The sequence below is a fragment of the Acipenser ruthenus genome, chromosome 59 (genome assembly GCF_902713425.1).
Source record: "Acipenser ruthenus chromosome 59, fAciRut3.2 maternal haplotype, whole genome shotgun sequence".
Taxonomy (NCBI): Eukaryota; Metazoa; Chordata; class Actinopteri; order Acipenseriformes; family Acipenseridae; genus Acipenser; species Acipenser ruthenus.
The window spans coordinates 3,466,094-3,489,524 of record NC_081247.1 but is presented as its reverse complement, the minus strand read 5'-3'; the positions used below and the strand labels follow the sequence as shown (position 1 = coordinate 3,489,524).

The 23,431-nt window shown below is 44.0% G+C and overlaps 1 long non-coding RNA gene across 2 annotated transcripts in view; it reads right to left on the bottom strand.

The window, feature by feature from the left end:
* Positions 1–13,108: 13,108 nt before the first annotated feature.
* The window catches only part of LOC131725045 (uncharacterized), a 43,393-nt gene continuing 33,070 nt past the window's right edge, over positions 13,109–23,431 (bottom strand). For both annotated transcript variants that reach the window (XR_009320404.1, XR_009320405.1), the window contains 2 exons: positions 13,436–13,479; positions 13,109–13,193 (listed from right to left, as the gene is read on the bottom strand). This is a non-coding gene — a long non-coding RNA (uncharacterized LOC131725045). The remainder of the gene's footprint in view (positions 13,194–13,435; positions 13,480–23,431) is intronic.

The window sequence follows — 23,431 nt, the reverse complement described above, 5'->3', positions numbered from 1 at the left end:
AGACTCCCGGCTCTTTTGTTGTGAGGCTCTTCGGTTTGCTGGCACTTCATGCTGGCGTACAAAATAGCCTAACTGACTAATAACAATTAGGTGGAAAAAAAGCTGCGTGGAAACCAATCAAATCGCAAATCAACCTCTATTCAATAGAGGAAAACATGGCAGCAGGCACGATAGGTGTTTTCAAGAATATGTTTCTCAGAGCCAAATGCTATACCGATTCCTTTGGGGCTATATGATGAATTGAAATATATTATCACTAAGACACAGCCTATAAACCAGGTGTTAAAACACGTAGGCTATTTGTCACCCTTTTCAAACATGTCACTGAATTTATGATTCTAAATGTGTTCAGGTATTAAACACATTGTGGCTTATTTTATATACCCTTAGACCTGTGAATTGTAACACTTAATGTTTATACGCGTTAACAGGGTTTTTTTTTTTTTTTTTTTTTTTTTAAAAAACATACCATTACCAATGTTTATTTCTGGAGCAATGGGTAAAAAGAGCAGTGTGTCCCCCAACTGGTATTGAACCTATGACCCTCCAGTACATAGGGAAGTGCCCTAACCATTACACCACTGCCATATTGCCAAACATCAGCCAAATCAATTGACATGTATTTTCCTGGCTTGCCATTTATAAATTTATGTAAGTTTAAAAATTAAACATATTTGAACAGTTACCCAGTGGCGCAGTGGTTTAAACCGTGTCTATCACAGCCTAGAACACGTTAGTTTCATGTTATGGAGAATATTCCCTGCCAAAATTAGAAATAAATAAATCAATAAATAAAAACAGACCTTTATTAATTCATATATTTCGATATTTATTCATGTATTTCACAATTTCCACTTTGCTTTTTACATTTTGATGTGACGCTCACCATTTCTTTTTCGATGTGCCACAACTGCTTCTGTCAATCACAGCCAGTGGGTGGTATCAACGACTCCATTGGCTGGCAGAGATTGTTTCACCCATAGATACAGTTCCAACCCCTCCTCCAGCAATGCTATGCAACACAATTGATGTCAATCTGACAAGGTTTCTCAAAGTTATACCACTGCTGCGAGTTACAGATATTTTATGCTTTATTGAGTTGACTGAAATATCCAACATTTGTCCTTGTTTTGCTACTCGTTAGGACTCCCAATTTCACTTTCGTAACTTAGAAACTGGGAGATGGGGTCCGGTAAGAATGCTTTATTTATATAGCCCATTGTAAAATTACCAAAACACAATATACACACACAAATGCCCCCTTGCCCTACTAACACGGGCCTAACATTATAATAACCATTACACAAATATGTCAATTCTGAGATTTGATTCGCAAGTGTCATTTCAGTTTTGCTGTCAATTATTTCAAATCAAGTAGTGAGACACTAATTAACATGTACGACACAGCACAGCAGTAAGTTAAACTTAGCTGTTCGATAAACTAGTTTTAGTCAAACTTGTTCGAATTTCACTACAAACAAGCAATCAACTATTGGGTTAGCCAATGGGCAGCATCAAAGCCAATGGAGTCGTTGATACCGCCCACTGGCTGTGATTGACAGAAGCAGTTGGGGCACATTGAAAAAGAAATATGGAGACCACATTGAAAAAGAAATAGCGAGCATCACAAAATGTAAAAAGCAAAGTGGAAATTGTGAAATACATGAAAATAAATATCAAAATTAATATCGAAAAATGTATTTTTCGATATTTATTCATTTATTTCTTTGTAATTTTGGCAGGGAATATCCTCCATAATATGTGCTGTTTCAAAACAAATACATAGCTTAATGTAACTGGTATGGATATCAAAGTGCTTACGTTGCCTGGTTTATTTTGATGTAGACCAGCATGTGAAACCGAGTCAGGCCGTTTTTGTCACTGTAACCGGATAACTGCTGATTTGAAAACCGGAAGCTGGAAATGCAGTCGAACAGAGCAGCACCTACAAAAAGGTACCACGAAATGTTCCTGTCAGGAGAACACCTCCGGTTATTTATTTATTTTTAAATAACAAAAACGCTTATTCGCTGCCAAACATGAACTACTTTAGATGTATAATGGCTGCAGTTTAAGATACTGACCTTAGGTTTAGGGTTTCGGTGTTGGGAGAGGATTATTCATGGTTTTATTAACAATATGACAACCAATCAGAGTGCAGTGTCCTGACGGGAACATTTGGTGGTACCGTTGTAAGGACAGCTTGAGCAGATCCTGCTCGGTGCAAACTCGTCAAGCACGGATGCAAGCATCAGAAGTGGGGGAATGTAACAGCTGACCCGCGGGGCAGCGGGCTAAAGCGTGTCTACCAGCGTAGAATTCTCATGCCGCAACTTCAAACCTGCAGGGGTTTTTTTCCGCGAGATGTGCTGTTTTAAAACAAATTCCGTAATATAACTGGTATGTGTGTCAAAATGCTTGATTTCTCTGGTTTATTTAGGAGGTTTACTAACATGTGAAATGCCACGACTGGTACATATCCCGTTCTTTAGTTATTGTTTTCCCTAGATCGATCACTACATACTGAAACGAAACCTGACCTGGCTAGGTTGTGCTTTAACTGGATTGAAACAGTGGCGTGTAGCTACCACCACCTTTGGTTAGGGACGGTCCGGATAAATAACCCCAGATGTAGAATGGTACATAATTATGGTAGCTAGGGAAAACAGCGAAGCACCAGGAAACAGCTATAACCAAAAAGGATATCTTTACTTTTAAAAAAGGAGTATAAAAATGATCTGGGTATACAATTTAGTACAGGCACAGTGACAATGGTAGAAAAACAGTTACAGCAACCAACAAAAATGTTTGATCCAATCAGTTCTCATAGAACAAGTCAAATTACTATCTATCTATCTATCTATCTATCTATCTATCTATCTATAGCAGTTAGACCTTCCGTTAAATTACTATACAGCAATAAACCAAAACTTCAATATAAAACAAGTGTTGGTACACAAACCAATATAAAAAAATTCAAATCCTAAGAGAAAAACCACACAATCAAGAAACAACAACTTCAGTGCAAAACGATCACACCCACATTTCAATTATAACAAACAGGTTAGATTAATTGCTGTATGGATAATTAGCAAGACAATGGTAACTCAAATCACTAGGCACAATTGCTGAGTATCACCTAGCGGAGATTAGCGTTTTTAAGAAGTATCCAGGTTTTAGTAATCAGGTTACCAATACAATCAGGAATACATAAACTATTCAGTAACAATTAACATTACGTTTAGAAACCAGGTTATATTATAATCAACATGTCATACCCAGCCGGTGTAGATTAGCAGCAAATCAATATTACGTTAAAACTAGATTCCATTATATTAATAATTCATAAACCATTCAATGCGTATTAACAACCAGTTAACATTACGGTTTAAACCCAGGTTATTGTATCAGTAATTCATAAAACCATTCAGTACATATTAGCAGCAGTAAAAGTTGTATTTAAGCAAGCCCAATTATCAGTAGTTCATAGACTATTCCGGGCGTTTCAGCAGTATTTACAAAACCGGTTATTTGTTTAAAAACAACAATACATGCACTACGAGGTAGGAAACCGATTCGAATGTCCAGAGTTATCCGTATGTTATTGCACGTAACCCAGCAAAAAGACAAACACAAGCAAATACAATAAAATAATAAATAAAATACAGAAAGAAAACTTCCCTCCAATGACAAGTCCCCTCAGAGTCTCACACAGCGCGCAGTTCGATTCAGTTCGTTGTTACGTTTCAGTTCGGTTAAATTCCACAGGCAGCCCCGACAGTCAGCGACCCCTCAGCAGCACCACCACCAAACAGCTCTCGTCGTCCAGCCTGTAAATTGCTTTTATCCAGTTTGTTTCTAATTATTCAATAACAACAAGTACGGCGTCATTGGTCGTAATGCTCGGTCCAATTGAGGTTGCCAATGTTTCATTCAATGCGTGACTGAGCCGGCTGGCTCGTCACACATACATCAAATAAAGAACGGTGATGATGATGACGATGATAAAGAAGAATGACAAATTTTACCTAAGTTTGATGACTTATATCTTAATATACCTCAATGTGTATAAGAGGTATTTACGTTTTTTTTCACATTCGGTCTAAGAAAGCTTAAAGCTTTATGTTTAAAGTGTAATGGTACTTCTAAGTTATTTAGTTTTGCCGCTGCAACATGGTCAAAACAGCAAAACTCTTGATGCTGTATAGAGAGTCTCGGCAGTTCCGCCAAGTTTTTATAACTAGTACGAGAAACTACCTTTCCTCTCAATATATTATTATTATTTCTTTATTTAGCAGACGGCTTTATCCAAGGCGACTTACAGAGACTAGGGTGTGTGAACTATGCATCAGCTGCAGAGTAACTTACAACTATGTCTCACCCGAAAGACGGAGCACAAGGAGGTTAAGTGACTTGCTCAGGGTCACACAGTGAGTCAGTGGCTGAGGTGGGATTTGAACCGGGACCTCCTCGTTACAAGCCCCTTTTCTTTAACCACTGGACCACACAGCCGTATGTATGTATGTATGTATGTATGTATGTATGTTTGAGACACAGTATAACTGCAGAGACACATCTACATATTTCCTTAATGTTGTAATTTGCATTTTGTTTTATAAATAGAAATTTAAAAGGAAAAAAGGAGATCTCTTTCAATCAGCTGCTGGAACACACAAGGTCTGTACACCTCGGTCTTTGGGCTGAAGTGCACAGACCCTGAGTTTATTCTCAATGTAAATAATATTGATATTATTATCCTGTGAGACGTGGTGCCGTGCAGGTGTGCCCACTCACTGTCCCTCAGGCTACAAGGAGATCATAGTGCCCTCCCTGAAACACAGCAGAGTCACACACTCAGGGGAATACTAGTGTGGCACAGAGGGGAGCGTGCCCAATCCATCATCACAATTAAACAAGGACAGACCCACACATGGCTCAAAATAAACAAAAATGTAGTCCAAGTTGAAGCTGACATTTACCTGTGTGCAGCCTACACCCCTCCCTCTGAATCCCATACTACAATGAGGAATATTTTCATACCCTCCACATAGAGATCAGCTATTTCCAGGCCAAGGGAAATGTGCTGCTCTATGGGGATTTCAAAGCCAGAAGAGGAACAGCGTCTGATTGTAGAAGCACACAAGGTAACAGCCATGTATTTGGACAAACCCCTCTGTACCTCGCACCTACCTCAATATACAGAAACAACCCCGATTGTATGTGAACAAAAATGGGAGGCAGTTAGTGCATCTCTGCCAAGCCTTGGTCTGTACATCATTAATGGCAGGATCAGAGGGGGCTCTTTAGGTAGATTCACATACTGCTCAGCTCTTGGGACTAGCATAGTTGATTACACCATCACTGACCTGGACCCCTCCTTTATTAATGCATTCACTGTCAGGACACAAACACCTATGTCAGACCACAGTCAACTTACTGTGTTCCTAAAAAAGAACAGGATAGCCCAGTAACACACTAATACATGTACTGTACAATCTGAACCATATTTACAAATGAGCTCCAAACAGCACTGAGGAATTCAATAAAGCAACTGGCTCTAATGAAATCTTTACTAATATTTACATAATATTTACATGCTACACACCCTAATAAACAAACACGCCCACCAAAAAAAACAAAAGGGAAAATATTAGCATTTTTATTGACTTAAAAAAGCATTGGATTCCATTTAGCATGAAGGTCTACTTTATTCAATTCTCCAAAGTGGTGGTGTAGGGGGTAAAAGTTACGGCATAGTAAAGTTGACGCATTCAGAAAACAAATGCGGAATAAAAATTGGCAACAAAAGAACAGAATTCTTCAAACAGGGGCATGGAGTGTGATATGGTCCTGCTGTCCCCCACAGAGCAGGGGCTACAGCAGAGCCTCACTGCTAGAGCAATACTGTCAGAACTCGGCCCTGACAGTCAACCTGGACAAGACCAGAGGTCACGGAAGCAGATTCCACGTTACTCTAGGCAACACCACCCCAGAAACACAACACACATTATAAATTACCAAGGCCTGACTATTAGTGCGGCAGGGAGCCTTTAACCTAGCAGTGAATGCACTAGAAGAAAAAACCTGCAGAGTTTTTTATGCCATCAAAATGAGGACGTACAAAATAAACATACCTGTTAGAATCTGGATTTCACAGTGTTATCCAGCCCATTGGAAGGGAGGAGACAACAAAAGAACAGAAGGGAGACCACATCAAAACAAGGGCAACAACTCACGTAAGACAGCAATTAAATGTATTTATCTAAATGCTATAAGACTGAGAAACAAAATGTTATAATTTGAAGCTACTGCACTAACAAGTAACTACGATGTGATAGGTGTTACAGAAACTTGGTTGTCTGAGAGTGATGGAGACAAATATAATATTAGTGGGTACACACTGCATAGGAAAGACAGGCAGGACAGAAGAGGCGGAGGGGTAGCACTATCCATAAGAAATAGTCTTGAAGCCCAGGTGTTAAATCTGGACAACGAAAACAACGCCAAATCAATATGGGTCAGAATAATGGACATATTCAAAAGGGCATAATAATAGAAGAATGCTTTAGACCGCCAAATTCAAATGCCGAGCAAAATAATCTGTTATACAATGACATTAGAAATGCATGTAGAAAAGGAGAAGCCATACTAAATGGGGGATTTCAACTTCCCCCATATAAAATGACGGACGAAATTGAAATGGTGGAAATGACAAATGACTGCTTCCTAACGCAATTTGTCAAGGCACCGACTAGAGGGGAGGCATGCCTTGATTTAGTCTTTTCAAATAATGAAGACAGAATAACTAAAACAGAGGTCAGAGAGCCATTGGCAAACTCAGACCACAACATGGTCTCATTTGAAGTATTTTTTAAAACCCCAAAAGTAATGACTAAGGCTAAGGCTTACAATTTTAGAAAAGCAAACTATGAAGGTATGAAACAGAGACTAACAGAAGTAGATTGGAGTAAAATAGAGAAAACATCCAGCGAAAAAAGGATGGCTGTTTTTTAAAAATGTAGTACTAGAGGCGCAAAACAATTACATCCCAAAAGTAGACAAATCTAAATCTAAAACAAAATGGCCAAAATGGTTTAATAGATCAATTAAAACAATATTCAGCGAAAAAAGGCACTTTACAGAGCTTTTAAAAGGGACCAAAACACAGGGTTTCCATGACGATGTCGTTGAATGTGTTGAAGCATCCTTGCCGGAGAGTGGTGATGAGACAAAGGAGAAGGTCTGTTCAGATTGGTTGTCTTGATGGAGAGAAGTGGGGCAGGCTTCTCTCCATGCCTCTGAGCGTTAGGTGGATCTCTTGATGTAACTGTCTGTTACTGATGGCTGGGAAACTGGAGATTGATGGGACTGAAAACCCGAAGAAAGCAACTAGGCATGGAGCTTCCATGACGATGCCATCGAAAAGGGTGAAGCAGCCACGACAAAGGGAGGAGATGAGACGAAGGAGGATATCCGAAGAGATTTGTTGTCTTAATGGAGAGGTGGATGTGAAACTCTCAGACGGACCTCCGGGATTGAAAGGAGCGGGGGGGCGGGGGGGGGGGGGGCGGGGGGAGACTGGAGGCGGACCTGGTGCTGGATACCTGAGATGTAATTCCTGATGGAGGAAGGGGCCAGGTTAAGGGATAGCCTGAGGTATGATAAAGGCGAGAAGGTGCTGAAGGTTATAGGTGGTGAGAGAGAGAGATCAGATTCTGGGCACAGAATGTGGCAAAGGAAGACCAGGTGGTAGAATAAGAAGAGCGAGTGGAAGGGGCGAAGGCATTCTCCCTGAAGCTGCGGGCTGACTGGAGGAAGCCAGACAGTGTGGAGTTTAGTGGAACACCAGCTGATTGAAAGGAGGAACTTGCCGCGGGTTCTGGGGTCTGCTTCTGGGACCAGGCTGTGAAACTTGTGGACCATCACACAACCTCCACCATGTTTAACACTGGGCATAGTTAACTTTTTTTTTTTTTAACTGCAAGGTGTAGTACTCTGTAGTAAAATTACTACAGCTGGCCGAAGTCCAGTATCTGGGTGCACGGAATGGTTCACAAGACCTCATGGTTGATATGGCTTAACGCGCTAAGTCTATCCATTGTATTCCCCTTGATGTCCTACCGGTAAATCAACTGGTGCTGTCACGGTAAGTTCACAGTGTGAACTATGTTCCTTCAGGAGTCCTGCAGAGGAAGTGCTTCACAAGAGCAGTTAGACATAGTACTTCCATGGACAGGTAATTGAATGGACAGAGCAGCCTTTTCTGAGGGTAGGGATTAAAGAGTGAAGGACGTCTATTGATATAGGGAGCAAGGAGGGAACGGGGGGGGAGGGCTCTTAATGATCTCTCTGAGTCTCAAGCAAACTGATGGGATGGATAGGAGTGTTGGAGAAGGGACAGTGATGAGGCGGCAGAAATACTGAATTCTGAAGATGTGGGCTTTAAATGGTAGTGGGGGCTAAGTGAAGAGAATCCCTTGCATGGGCGATAGAGGCTAGAATCCGTTGCTCATTAAATCGGAATGGGATGTATTTTGTTTTGAGTGCAGAAAGTTGTAAATATTTTCCATCCAGTGGTAAATGAAGATTTGGTCACTGGGGCTAAGGGTGTGGCCATGTAGTGATGAGCAGATTGCAGAAGGTTGGAGAGCGTTGTATTTAGTTGAACGGCAGATGTTGGTGTTGCAGAGTTTGATGAGGGCTGAGGTGGCAGCCGGAGCTGAAGAAATATGAAATCGACTGCTGAGTTGTTTCTGGAAACGAAGGCAGAGAGATGAGATGCCGACCATCCTGTGTTAGTTAATAGGGGATCGATCAGCGGTTTGCTACCATCATGTCTGTTTGGAATGTTAAAGGTGAACTCAAATCAGAGATTTGGGTTTCACAATTCCAGTCATTCTCCTAATAGTGGAACTCCTTAATTCATAAATGAAGACAGATTTCCAGTCTGGTACCATGTATTAAAGCTTGTATTATTGTGGCAAAGTGGTAATGACGTGCAGGTGAGTGCAGTGCAGAATAATTACACAGACAGACGTTGGTACAGGTGCAAGGGTGTTTATTTATTTTAGTAAATGTCCAGAGTCTCAAGGCAAAACCTGTAAATAATAATAGTGCTGGAAGTGATACAGCGGCGTGTATCACTTCTAATTTATAACCCCGCGGGTTTGACCCGCAACCCCAAAGTCCCGTTCCGACACCCACACTAAACACGAACACAAAGACAGTGCGTGATTCAAGTGCTAAAAGGTGCAAACACAAAGACAGTTGGTAGTGAAAGGTGAGGGGTGAAGTCCGGGTTTTTCGCTGGCCTGCGGCTGCAGCTCCGGATCGTGCTCAGTAATCTTCTGTGACAAATAACACACAAGACACACAGTGTTAATACACAGACACAGAACACTCACGGTTTACTCACGGTACGGGCTCCTTCTCGGTTAGTTAACTTAACCATATGCAAAGGGAGGGCTCCCGAGTGGCGCATCCAGTAAAGGCGCTCCTCGCAGGATGTGCCCTATAGCCTGGAGATCGCTGGTTCGAATCCAGGCTATGTCACAGCTGACCGTGACCGAGAGTTCCTAGGGGGCGGCGCACAATTGGCTGAGCGCTGCCCGGGTAGGGAGGGCTTAGGTCGGCAGGGGAATCCACGGCTCACCGCGCATCAGCGACCCCTGTGGCCGATAGGGCGCCTGTGGCTTGCAGCGGAGCCGCCAGATCTGTGTTGTCCTCCGGCACTATAGGTCTGGTAGCATTGCTGTGGATCTGCAGTGCGAAAAATGACGGCTTGGAAGGAGCACGTTTCGGGGGACGCGTGTTTCGGCCTATGTTTCCTGAGTCGGCGGGGGGGTTGCGAGCGGTGAGCCGGGGATACGGATAATGGTTGGGCATGCTAAATTGGGGTGAAAACTGGGGTAAAAATAATTGGCGACGACTAAATTTATAAAAAAAAAACAAAAAAAAAAAAACACCACCATATGCAAAGGAACAGATCACTCAAGCCATGCCCCCTATTTATACCCTCGCCCATGACCCCGAGGTTAACGAGCGCATCCGCTCCTCCAGTCCTCGGATGCCACGCCGCTTACCGTCTGGGTCACTGAGCTCAGGTGCCATGGCTCCGCCCCCTTACGAACTGACCGACTTCCATCTACCCTACGGAATAAATTGTCGTGCCATTTCATTAAGGGTACTCTGTTCCTCGTATACCGTGCTCTCACAGGTCGAGAGGGAGATCTAACACTAAGACTCATTCGATCTTTGTCACATATCCCACCGCTCAGAGTGGAGCCGAAGGAACACTCGGCTAAACCTACCTTTCCCATTACTCCCCCCTCCCGGGAAAAATAATCCGCATTTTGGTGGTCTTTCCCTGCACGGTGTACCATATGGTACATGAAGGGCTGCAATGCCAGATACCACCGAGTTATCCGGGCATTGCTGTCCTTCATTGTGCTTAACCACTTGAGTGGGGCGTGGTCAGTGACAAGATCAAATGAGTGTCCCAGCAGGTAGTATCTTAAAGAGTGAGTAGCCCATTTAATGGCCAAACACTCTTTTTCGACGACGGAGTAGTTGCGCTCCCGAGGGAGCATTTTTTTACTTATATACAGAACCGGGTGTTCTACTCCGCCTACCATTTGAGACAGGACTGCACCCAAACCGACATCCGAAGCATCGGTGTGGAGGATGAATCTCTTAGTGAAGTCTGGAGTGATGAGAGCAGGGGCCTGGCAAAGTCTCTGCTTAACAGTATTAAACGCCCCCTGACATTCTTCTGACCATTTAATTAAATTTGGTGCGCTCTTTTTGGTGAGGTCAACTAAGGGATTAACCACTGTGGCATACTCGGGGATAAAGCGGCGGTAATAACCGGCTAACCCCAGTAGTGACCGCACTTGAGCCTTGGTTTTGGGGATTGCCGCGTCTACCAAGGCCTGGACCTTGGAGACAACGGGTTTCACCCTGCCATTCCCCATTACAAATCCCAAATATTATGTTTCTCTTTTGGCAAACGCACATTTTCGCAAGTTAGCTGTCAGCCGGGCTGCTCTTAGAGACTGAAGGACAGCTGTGATCCTAGCCAAATGCTCTCGCCAGGTGGAGCTGTAAATGACCACATCATCAATATACGCTGCCGCATATTCACGATGTGGGTGTAAAACCTGGTCCATCAGTCTCTGGAAGGCAGCAGGCGCACCATGTAACCCAAACGGCATGGTTGTAAAATGAAACAGCCCCTCTGGTGTTGAAAATGCGGTTTTCTCTCTAGAACTACGAGTTAACGGGATCTGCCAATATCCCTTCGTCAGATCCAGAGTGGAGATGAACCTCGCCGTCCCCAGTCTATCTAGGAGTTCGTCGACCCGAGGCATGGGATACGCATCAAACTTGGCAATAGCGTTTACCTTGCGGAAATCAACGCAGAAGCGGTTGGTGCCGTCCTTTTTGGCCACTATCACAATTGGACTGCACCACTCGCTCCTGGAAGGCTCAATCACCCCAAGTTCGAGCATGTCCCATACCTCTTTGCGAACGCCACTCCGTCGACTTTCCGGGATCCGGTAAGTACCCTGTATTTGCAGTTCGGCTTTTAGTGCCTCAAACAGTTCGTTCATTCGTTCGTTATAAGGGTAATCTCGGCACCTGGGTCAAGGAAGGCCTCTTCTTGGAGCACGTCTTGAATGAGTACCTTATGTACAATCTATCAGCTCCGTCTTTCCAAATAAGGTTGCCCAGATAGGTGTGCTTTTGAGCTGTGATGGCTAGTTTCATCAAACTAGACATAAGAAGATAACAAAGTTTACAAACGAGAGGAGGCCATTCAGCCCATCTTGCTCGTTTGGTTGTTTATTAGCTTATTGATCCCAGAATCTCATCAAGCAGCTTCTTGAAGGATCCCAGGGTGTCTGCTTCAACAACATTACTGGGGAGTTCCAGACCCTAACAATTCTCTATGTAAAAAGTACCTCCTATTTTCTGTTCTGAATGCCCCTTTATCTAATCTCCATTTGTGACCCCTGGTCCTTGTTTCTTTTTTCAGGTCAAAGTAGTCCCCTGGGTCGACATTGTCTATACCTTTTAGGATTTTGAATGCTTGAATCAGATAGCCGCGTAGTCTTCTTGTTCAAGACTGAATAGATTCAATTCTTTTAGCCTGTCTGCATACGACATGCCTTTTAAACCCGGGATAATTCTGGTTGCGCTTCTTGCACTCTTTCTAGAGCATATCCTTTTTGTAACGAGGTGACCAGAACTGAACACAATATTCTAGGTGAGGTCTTACTAATGCATTGTAAAGTTTTAACATTACTTCCCTTGATTTAAATTCAAAACTTTTCACAATATATCCGAGCATCTTGTTGGCCTTTTTTATAGCTTCCCCACACTGTCTAGATGAAGACATTTCTGAGTCAACAAACTCCTAGGTCTTTTTCATAGATTCCTTCTTCAATTTCAGTATCTCCCATATGATATTTATAATGCACATTTTTATTGACTGCATGCAGTACTTTACACTTTTCTCTATTAAATGTTGTTTGCCATGTGACTGCTCAGTTCTGAATGCTGTCTAAATCATTTCGAATGACCTTTGCTGCTGCAACAGTGTTTGCCACTCCTCCTATTTTTGTGTCGTCTGCAAATTTAACAAGTTAACAGAATCTAAAACATTAATGTAGATTAGTAATAGCAGAGGACCTAATACTGATCCCTGTGGTACACCACTGGTTACCTCGCTCCATTTTGAGGTTTCTCTTCTAATCAGTACTTTTTGTTTTCTACATGTTAACCACTCCCTAATCCATGTGCATGCATTTCCTTGAATCCCTACTTCTATCAACCAGCTAAGTGTTGTTGTCTTGTTGTGGTGCATTATGCCTAAAGTACATTAGAGACGCACCTTTCATTGAGCTATTGTTATATTGTACTATAACTGTTGATATCAGCGGAGTCTTTTCCCTGTTCCCTGCCTTATATTACAGCCAGAACTAAATTGATGTTGGACTGTATTTTGTTGCTAGAAATATGTTGTAGAAATATGCACTGATCCTTTGCTTATTTTTTATTTTTTTTAATCAGGAAACCTGTGGAGGTCCTGTCTAGTAACAGATTGACGCTTCTCTCTCCACTCAAATCGACTGGGGAAGTCTCAGGGTTATTAGTCTGTTGGCTCGGACTCTGTGGTGGATTGGCGCCCCCTGTTGGGAAAGGGATAATTGAGCAGTTTGAAATTTGGGTGGGAGGAGATTGGAACCATGTCCCCTACCGAAAATCCAGCCGGGCAATTGCAACATTAAATAAGGACTGGTTATGTACATTATTTAAACTGCAGATTCTTGTATTTTACTCTTCTCGCTAGCGACGAGGTATGCTACATTATCATAAATGTCAAGTTCTGAATATAACCTGTTTTAATAAAGAACAATTGAATACTACTTACCTTCTGTGCTTCTTGTTGCATCACCCTTCGTTGATGACTCGAACCTGTGTACCAATAAAAGTAGAAGGTAATTATAATAGAACAGAATTCCTTATTTTCTCTAAACATAAGGTGGCATGGTCTGGCTATATTGATTCAAAGGGCTTAGGTTACGCACGCACCCCACCCCTCGCTGGTGTGGCATATATACAGTCACCTCCAAAATTATTGGCACCCTTGATAAAGTTGAGCAAAAAGACTGTCAAATAAATAATACCAGTACTGAGCTGTATTGTAATTTTCCAACATGTGAAATATATTTGACTTTATTAATGATTCAATGGAAATCAACCAAAATTACACATTTCTCAAATTATAAATTTAATTAAAAAAAAAAAAATGAAGTGCATGAAGTGTCAATTATTGGCACCCTTGTTTTCAGTACTTTGTGCACCCTCCCCTTGCAAGGATAACAACACTGAGTCTTTTTCCATAATGTTTAATGAGATTGGAGAACACATTGGGAGGGATCTTAAACCATTCCTCCATACAGAATCTTTCCAGATCCTTGATATCCTTCGGTCTGCGCTTATGGACTGCCCTCTTCAATTGAAACCACAGGTTTTCAATGGGGTTCAAGTCCGGAGACTGGCCATTGCAAAATGTTGATTTTGTGGTCAATTAACCATTTCTTTGTGGATTTTGATGTGTGCTTGGTTTCATTGCCTTGCTGGAAGATCCACTTGCGGCCAAGTTCCAGCCTCCTGGCAGAGGCAACCAGATTTTTGGCTAAAATGTCCTGGTACTGGGTAAAGTTCATGATGCCATTGACCCTAACAAGGGCCCCAGGACCAGTGGAATCAAAACAGCCCCATAACAAAGATCCACCACCATATTTTACAGTAGGTATGAGGTTTCGACGCCAAACCCACCGCTGGTATGCGTGGCTGAAGAGCTCTATTTTCGCCTCATCGGACCATAGCACCCAGTTCCAATCGAAGTGCCAATGCCGTTTAGCAAACTCCAGGCGCTTACGTTTGTTGGTTGCTCTCAATAAAGGCTTTTTTTCTGGCAACCCTTCCAAATAGCCTATTGGCATGGCGTCTAATTGTAGATTTGGAGACTTGGTGACCCCAAAATGCAACCAAGTTCTGTAATTCTTCAACTGTGGCCCTTGGATTTCCCTTTGCCTCCCAAACCATCTGCCTCACTGTGCGTGGGGGCAAGATACACTTGCGTCCTCTACTAGGCAAGTTTACCACTGTTCCAGTGGTTTTGAACTTCTTACTTATTGCCCTAATAGTGGTAAGTGGTATATTTTGTTTTTTAGCTATTATTTTGTACCCATTGCCAGATTTATGAAGGTCAACAACCATTTGTCTCTCTTCATTTGTGAGTTCTTTGCCTTTCCCCATGGTGATGGATGACAAATGGATTTCATATGTGTGTTGCCACATTTTTATACCCCAGTGAGACAGGAAGCCATGGAAGGCCACAATACAGTTCCTTAAGACTGAGATGAACTTGAAGTAGAATGTTAATGCAGATTTAATTTTGTTTGATTGTATTTATAAGAATCTTTAGGGGTGCCAATAATTCTGATACCTATCTGAGAAAAAAAAAAAACTGAGCAATTGTATTAGAACAAAATATGGTTTCCCATATATTTGAGTATAAAATATAGCTCATTACCTGTGTTTATTTTATACAGCCTTTTTTATTTTTTAAATAATATGTTCTAGAATAAATACATTGTATGAATTACTGTACCAAATTAAAAGTAGGCCTATGCAAAATGACTGAGTAAAAATAAAAGCAATGCATATGGTTATAACATTACATTTATCAACAAATTAGAAAAGGAAGGTACAGGTCTTGTGCAGCAGTCAGGGTTAAAACAGTAAGGATGATAAAAGCACTACTCTCAAATAAGAATAAACCTTACTATTTCACATATGTGACGTCAAGATTTGCTACTGGTAGCAAAACATGTGGAAGCATCAGCTTTACTACCTTGTCAAAATCCGATACCTGTACCAAAATGTCATCTGTAGCTATAAACATTATTTTTTTGGTCTAGTTAAAACAATCCAACAATTCATCTTGGTGATTACAAAGAGAGTAGTTTAAAAAAAGATTAAAAAAAAGGATAGCATAATTAAAATAAAGGTTATATAATTAACATTAGTTAAAAATAAGTAATATCAACAACATGACAAATAGTATCTGAACTCACAGGCAAGTAGCTGTATTAATAATAATAATAATAATAATAATAATAATAATACATATAAATCAATATACTGCATTTCCCATATATACCAAATCATGTGTTGTGAAAATTTAATAAAGCAGTGTTCGCGCTAGGCCGCGCTATTGCGCCAATGCCCCCCTGAAATAAAAAATGTCCCGCTGAAATTCTCTTAACGCGCCCGTGTGTCCCCCCTTCCCAGACGCAATACCAATACGCAGTAAATTAATGCATGTTGTATTAGTGTTGGAAAACATGGATCAAGAATTGATTAGCAGTTTGCTACGCATGTGGACTGGCAGAGCTATACTGGTGTTCTTTTCTGAAAAGAAACTAATATTGCAGATAGCAGACTGTTTGGTTCAAATTGCATGTACTGCTAACAATTGATAAGAGACTTTGTGTCTACAAGCTTCTTGTCCAACATTGACTGCAAGCTAACAAGATAACAGTGCTATGGACTAGGAGGGGCCAGGCTCTAAGACTTTTAGGAATACAAAGCATAAAGGGGCTAAAAGGCTCCCAGGGACTGCCGTTGGACCCAAAGGTTCACAGGGAGAGTAAGAGATAATACCACTGGACTCAAAGGGTCTAAGGCAAAACGGAGAGAAGATGACAAAAACCAGATGTATGGACCTTTTTGGGGCACCAGGGGTTTGAGGAATGCACTGACTTCAGAGGTCGTCACACTAGACTACACACACACACACACACTCACACTAAATGAAATATATGGTAATAGGATAATGAGTTGTACCTTTTCTATTGGTTAAGTGTCAGAGAAAGAGGAGGAGAGAGACACCTATGCAGAAGGGTATTTAATGTCATGCAACAATTGTAAGAACGAGTATTCTGTGTCCTGTACCTGGGACCAGACTCCCTGCATATTTCAATAAACCTAACAACTGACTGAAGAAAAGGACTCTGTGCAGTTTCTTGAATCTACTTGCTCACCATCCTCTTTTTTAAGTTACATCAATTAGCATGACATGACTGGCGACAGGCTAATCTTTTTGACTTGTTTGTTTACACTTGCTTTTTCATAATTAAACTCCCGTGTCATATTCTCCAGTCCAGCAGAATGCGCTCACACCTTCCCTGGTTACAGTCAGTTTCACAGTAAAGCCTGACGACAACATCAGGCTTGTTAACAACATGGCCCGGCGCAAATATAACCTTGTACCCCTGTTAGACCCGACCATTACTTCTGGAAGAATAAGTAATCAGCTTTGGCAGTGACTGTTGAAATGCAGGCTATTATATTTGTGATTAAAAATACTGTGTGCTGTAGATTTGCGAAACAAAAACCGCATCACCGACTAAAAAAAAAAAAAAAAAAAAGTAGCCTACGGTAACGTTATAAAATATGTGAAATTTGTAATTTTATTTTTATTATATATATATATATATATATATATATATATATATATATATATATATATATATACACACACACACAGTACTGTGCAAAAGTTTTAGGCAGGTGTGAAAAAACGCTGTAAAGTAAGAATGCTTTCAAAAATAAACATGTTAATAGTTTATATTTATCAATTAACAAAATGCAAAGTGAGTGAACAGAAGAAAAATCTACATCAAATCAATATTTGGTGTGACCACCCTTTGCCTTCAAAACAGCATCAATTCTTCTAGGTACACTTGCACACAGTTTTTGAAGGAACTCGGCAGGTAGGTTGGCCCAAACATCTTGGAGAACTAACCACAGTTCTTCTGTGGATTTAGGCAGCCTCAGTTGCTTCTCTCTCTTCATGTAATCCCAGACAGACTCGATGTTGAGATCAGGGCTCTGTGAGGGCCATACCATCACTTCCAGGACTCCTTGTTCTTCTTTACGCTGAAGATAGTTCTTAATGACTTTCGCTGTATGTTTGGGGTCATTGTCATGCTGCAGAATAAATTTGGGGCCAATCAGATGCCTCCCTGATGGTATTGCATGATGGATAAGTATCTGCCTGTACTTCTCAGCATTGAGGAGACCATTAATTCTGACCAAATCCCCAACTCCATTTGCAGAAATGCAGCCCCAAACTTGCAAGGAACCTCCACCATGCTTCACTGTTGCCTGCAGACACTCAATCGTGTATCGCTCTCCAGCTCTTAGGCGAACAAACTGCCTTCTGCTACAGCCAAATATTTCAAATTTTGACTCATCAGTCCAGAGCACCTGCTGCCATTTTTCTGCACCCCAGTTCCTGTGTTTTCGTGCATAGTTGAGTTGGTTGACCCTATTTCCAAGTCGGAGGTATGGCTTTTTGGCCGCAAGTCTTCCATGAAGGCCACTTCTGACCAGACTTCTCCGGACAGTAGATGGGTGTACCAGGGTCCCACTGTTTTCTGCCAATTCTGAGCTGATGGCACTGCTGGACATCTTCCGATTGCAAAGGGAAGTGAGCATGATGTGTCTTTCATCTGCTGCAGTAAGTTTCCTTGGCCGACCACTGCGTCTACGGTCCTCAACGTTGCCCGTTTCTTTGTGCTTCTTCAAAAGAGCTTGGACAGCACATCTGGAAACCCCTGTCTGCCTTGAAATTTCTGCCTGGGAGAGACCTTGCTGATGCAGTATAACTACCTTGTGTCTTGTTGCTGTGCTCAGTCTTGCCATGGTGTATGACTTTTGACAGTAAACTGTCTTCAGCAAACTCACCTTGTTAGCAGAGTTTGGCTGTTCCTCACCCAGTTTTATTCCTCCTACACAACTGTTTCTGTTTCAGTTAATGATTGTGTTTCAACCTACATATTGAATTGATGATCATTAGCACCTGTTTGGTATAATTGTTTAATCATACACCTGACTATATGCCTACAAAATCCCTGACTTTGTGCAAGTGTACCTAGAAGAATTGATGCTGTTTTGAAGGCAAAGGGTTGTCACACCAAATATGGATTTGATTTAGATTTTTCTTCTGTTCACTCACTTTGCATTTAGTTAATTGATAAATATAATCTATTAACATGTCTTTTTGAAAGCATTCTTACTTTACAGCATTTTTTCACACCTGCCTAAAACTTTTGCACAGTACTGTAGATACACACACAGTGTATGTGATTTTATACAGCACTGTATATCTTGCACTGAGAAAACACCACTGGAATCGGAATAAAGGAAATTATTATGTAATACAGTTCACGTGCAGTCGCGGTTTTAGTAAGTAGCATTTTCAAAACCATATCATTATGTGCAGTATTAAAATAAGTAAAAAAAAAAAAAACATAGCAAATCCACAAAACCAACGAAATACATATTGCATATCTGACATTTTATTTTTAGTGTAACACGGACCATCGTTTAACCTTGAAAAAAATTAAATACAGTACCTGAAGCAGATATACGCGTCTATCATATTGTAACGATCCGTGTATTGTGTTTGTGTACTGTATTCCCTCTTGTTTCTACTGTCTGTTAATGCCGCTGTATTGTGTTCCTCTCCCCCCCGTCTGTATTACCTGTAGCTGCGGGTTCACTCTGTCTCTGGCTGTGCGAGCTGCCCCTGTCATAGGCTGTTTGTTGTGTGTGCCCATTGGTCCTGGTGTGCGGCTGGGGACCAATGGGGTAGCTGTTCGCTCTGGCACCCGATTAACATAAAGGGGCGGGGCTCAGCTATAAAACTGGTCGTTGCACGCTCATTGGGGGGGTGCTGAGCAAGTGGCTGGAGCAGTGGTCTCTTAAAGAAGTTCATAAATAAAAGCCTTGAACTTGAAAACGGCGTGTTGTCTTTGTCTATCCTGTGCACTGCGCGAAAACGCTACACTGGTGTCAGAAGCGGGATCAGTACAACGAGTGATCCAGCGTTGAGCAGAAACAGGAGAAGACAAAGATGGACCAATGGCTGTGGTACGACTCCAGGCCGTCACAGAACCGGTGGGACGGCGGACTGGGGGATCTCCTCGGTGACTTGGAGGAGCGAGGTTGGTGCCTTGCCTGCGGGGAGTTCGGGCACCAGGTGACGTGCTGCCCCTTCCAGGACGAAGGGGACCTACTGCCTGCCCGAAAACAAAAGCGGAGGAGGGGTGGTCGTTCGAGGAGGCTAGCGAAGGAGTCTAGATCATCTCCCGCGTGGGAGATGGGGGGCCTACCGCTGCCGCCGCCGCCGCCGCGTGAGAGAGAGCCAGGGCCGCCGCCGCCGCCGCGTGAGAGAGCGCCAGGGCCGCCGCCGCCGCCGCGTGAGAGGGCGCCAGGGCCGCCGCCGCCGCCGCCGCGTGAGAGAGCGCCAGGGCCGCCGCCGCCGCCGCCGCGTGAGAGAGCGCCAGGGCCGCCGCCGCCGCCTGCGAGAGAGCCAGGGTCGCCGCCTGCGAGAGATCCAGGGTCGCCGCCTGCGAGAGAGCCAGGGCCGCCGCCGCCTGCGAGAGAGCCAGGGCCGCCGCCGCCGCCTGCGAGAGAGCCAGGGCCGCCGCCGCCGCCGCCTGCGAGAGAGCCAGGGCCGCCGCCGTCGCCGCCTGCGAGAGAGCCAGGGCCGCCGCCGCCTGCGAGAGAGCCAGGGTCGCCGCCTGCGAGAGAGCCAGGGCCGCCGCCGCCTGCGAGAGAGCCAGGGCCGCCGCCGCCTGCGAGAGAGCCAGGGCCGCCGCCACCTGCGAGAGAGCCAGGGCCGCCGCCTGCGAGAGAGCCAGGGCCGCCGCCGCCGCCTGCGAGAGAGCCAGGGCCGCCGCCGCCGCCGCCGCCTGCGAGAGAGCCAGGGCCGCCGCCGCCGCCGCCTGCGAGAGAGCCAGGGCCGCCGCCGTCGCCGCCTGCGAGAGAGCCAGGGCCGCCGCCGCCTGCGAGAGAGCCAGGGCCGCCGCCGCCGCCTGCGAGAGAGCCAGGGCCGCCGCCGCCGCCGCCTGCGAGAGAGCCAGGGCCGCCGCCGCCGCCGCCTGCGAGAGAGCCAGGGCCGCCGCCGTCGCCGCCTGCGAGAGAGCCAGGGCCGCCGCCGTCGCCGCCTGCGAGAGAGCCAGGGCCGCCGCCGCCGCCTGCGAGAGAGCCAGGGCCGCCGCCGCCGCCTGCGAGAGAGCCAGGGCCGCCGCCGCCGCCGCCTGCGAGAGAGCCAGGGCCGCCGCCGCCGCCGCCTGCGAGAGAGCCAGGGCCGCCGCCGTCGCCGCCTGCGAGAGAGCCAGGGCCGCCGCCTGCGAGAGAGCCAGGGCCGCCGCCGCCTGCGAGAGAGCCAGGGCCGCCGCCTGCGAGAGAGCCAGGGCCGCCGCCGCCGCCGCCTGCGAGAGAGCCAGGGCCGCCGCCGCCGCCGCCTGCGAGAGAGCCAGGGCCGCCGCCGTCGCCGCCTGCGAGAGAGCCAGGGCCGCCGCCGCCGCCGCCTGCGAGAGAGCCAGGGCCGCCGCCGTCGCCGCCTGCGAGAGAGCCAGGGCCGCCGCCTGCAGAGCCAGGGCCGCCGCCGCCTGCGAGAGAGCCAGGGCCGCCGCCTGCGAGAGAGCCAGGGCCGCCGCCGCCTGCGAGAGAGCCAGGGCCGCCGCCGCCTGCGAGAGAGCCAGGGCCGCCGCCTGCGAGAGAGTCACTCAGCTCAGCAGGGAATAGCAGATTGCCTTCCGCACAGCACGGCCCGTCGGCTCACCCACCAAAGGCCCTGGATGGAAAACCGGATATGCGGGGAGGGGGTCTGTGTTTCAGGGGTGGAGGTGGCCGATCTCAGTCATAAGCTGTATGGAGCCTTGTGAACTTTTTGGGGGCAAAAAGGCTAAGGTGGGGGTAGTGTAACGATCCGTGTATTGTGTTTGTGTACTGTATTCCCTCTTGTTTCTACTGTCTGTTAATGCCGCTGTATTGTGTTCCTCTCCCCCCCGTCTGTATTACCTGTAGCTGCGGGTTCGCTCTGTCTCTGGCTGTGCGAGCTGCCCCTGTCATAGGCTGTTTGTTGTGTGTGCCCATTGGTCCTGGTGTGCGGCTGGGGACCAATGGGGTAGCTGTTCGCTCTGGCACCCGATTAACATAAAGGGGCGGGGCTCAGCTATAAAACTGGTCGTTGCACGCTCATTGGGGGGGTGCTGAGCAAGTGGCTGGAGCAGTGGGCTCTTAAAGAAGTTCATAAATAAAAGCCTTGAACTTGAAAACGGTGTGTTGTCTTTGTCTATCCTGTGCACTGCGCGAAAACGCTACAATATCAACAACACCAACGTGTGTTGTAAAAACAAAAGCAACAATTGTTTTGAAAACTGTCCAGAATATTTACTTGCTAAGAATGAAAAAATGTAAACAAAAAAATGCAATTTTTATATGGAAATTGTCAAAATAAAAGGGGAAGCTGAAAGGTAAGAATTTACCAGTCAGGACAATGACATTTAAATACTACTACAATTAAACTGTATCTGTTAGTAATGTGGTTTCTTCTAGCAGTTTTCAAACTGGGGTACACGTACCCCTGGGGGTACGCGAGAAAAATTCTGAAATGGCAGACAACGCATTTTATTTAGTACCACTTGCCAATCCTATTGCAAACTTTTGTCATGTAATCAACGTTTAATCGCTAACACCAGACTGACAAGCTGTGACAGAGCGTTCAGCGCACACGACTAATTTACATATTAAATATGTGCGTTTTAAAGCCCTGTTGTTTAAATGTCATATAAACAGTTGGTCTGTCTGGGATAAAAAATAATAATAAAAGTAAAAGCCTAGTCTTTAACTCATTTTATTTCCTGTGTGCGTTCGTGCCTGTAAATCGATTTTTTTTTTTTTTTTTCAATGACCCGATTAAAGTTTATTGTAACTTAAGTACTACATTTCAAAATACAGAATGTATGGCCAATCAGAAACCAGAGTATTGCCATGCGGTCTAGTTTGAAAAGCCGTTATGTCTGCTGTGAGCGTAGTAAGAGTTTTTAGCTTTCAAATATGGATTGTTGGCTCAATACTAGAACATTGCAAAGGGCGATCAAGACGAAATAGTTATTTTTGGCGTTTTTAATATGTATCTTGCGGCTGAAGCTCTCTCCAATTCCCCTGCCATCATCAGAGATTTGTGTGGTAACAAGCAGGGACATCCATCACATACTAGGTAAGCGTTTTATTATTGTTTTTTTTAATTAGCATCAGTACTGTACGTTTTAGTCACCAAGAATTTAAAAATGCCAATAATATGTTTTGGTAATGAGGTTAGCTGTAGAGATGCGTGGGTAGTGAACTTCTTTGCCTTCTTTTCTGTAATTTTATTATCAATAAAAATACACGATTGCCATTTGCTATCATGGAATAGTCCTATGTCATTTCTGAGTGATATGAGGCTAGCACGGAGGCTTTGTTGATTTTAATTAATTAATATTTACAATAAAATGATGTTTCCGACAACTAGAAACCTGTTTGAGGGACTGTTTTTAGCCAAAAGTAAATATAATATATATTTCTGTTATAATATTGTAACTTTTATAATTGTATCCATCACACACTCCAAGGCTTGTGTGTTTTGTTGTATCCTGTTATTGTACAGATCTTTTTTTTCTGTTTTCATTTTATGACTGACTATCTCAGTGGACTACATTGTTTGGAAAAGGATATGCAGCTTAAAGATTGAAAACCCCTGTTCTAATGTGATTTGGTACAATGAATATCCTCTACTCAGTTGATACACCAGCATCATTGTGACACGTTTCCCAATAATTTCCCCAAAAGTGACAGTGAGTATTGTAGAGACACCTTGGTTGTATCTACAGCTTTACAGTTTTATTTTTTGTTTAAAAACAAAAAGGTCAGTAAACTCTGCTGGCATATTTAAAAACAAACAAAAAAAAGAAATGGTGGTTGGTTCTGAATCAAACATATTGACCTGTGATAGAGA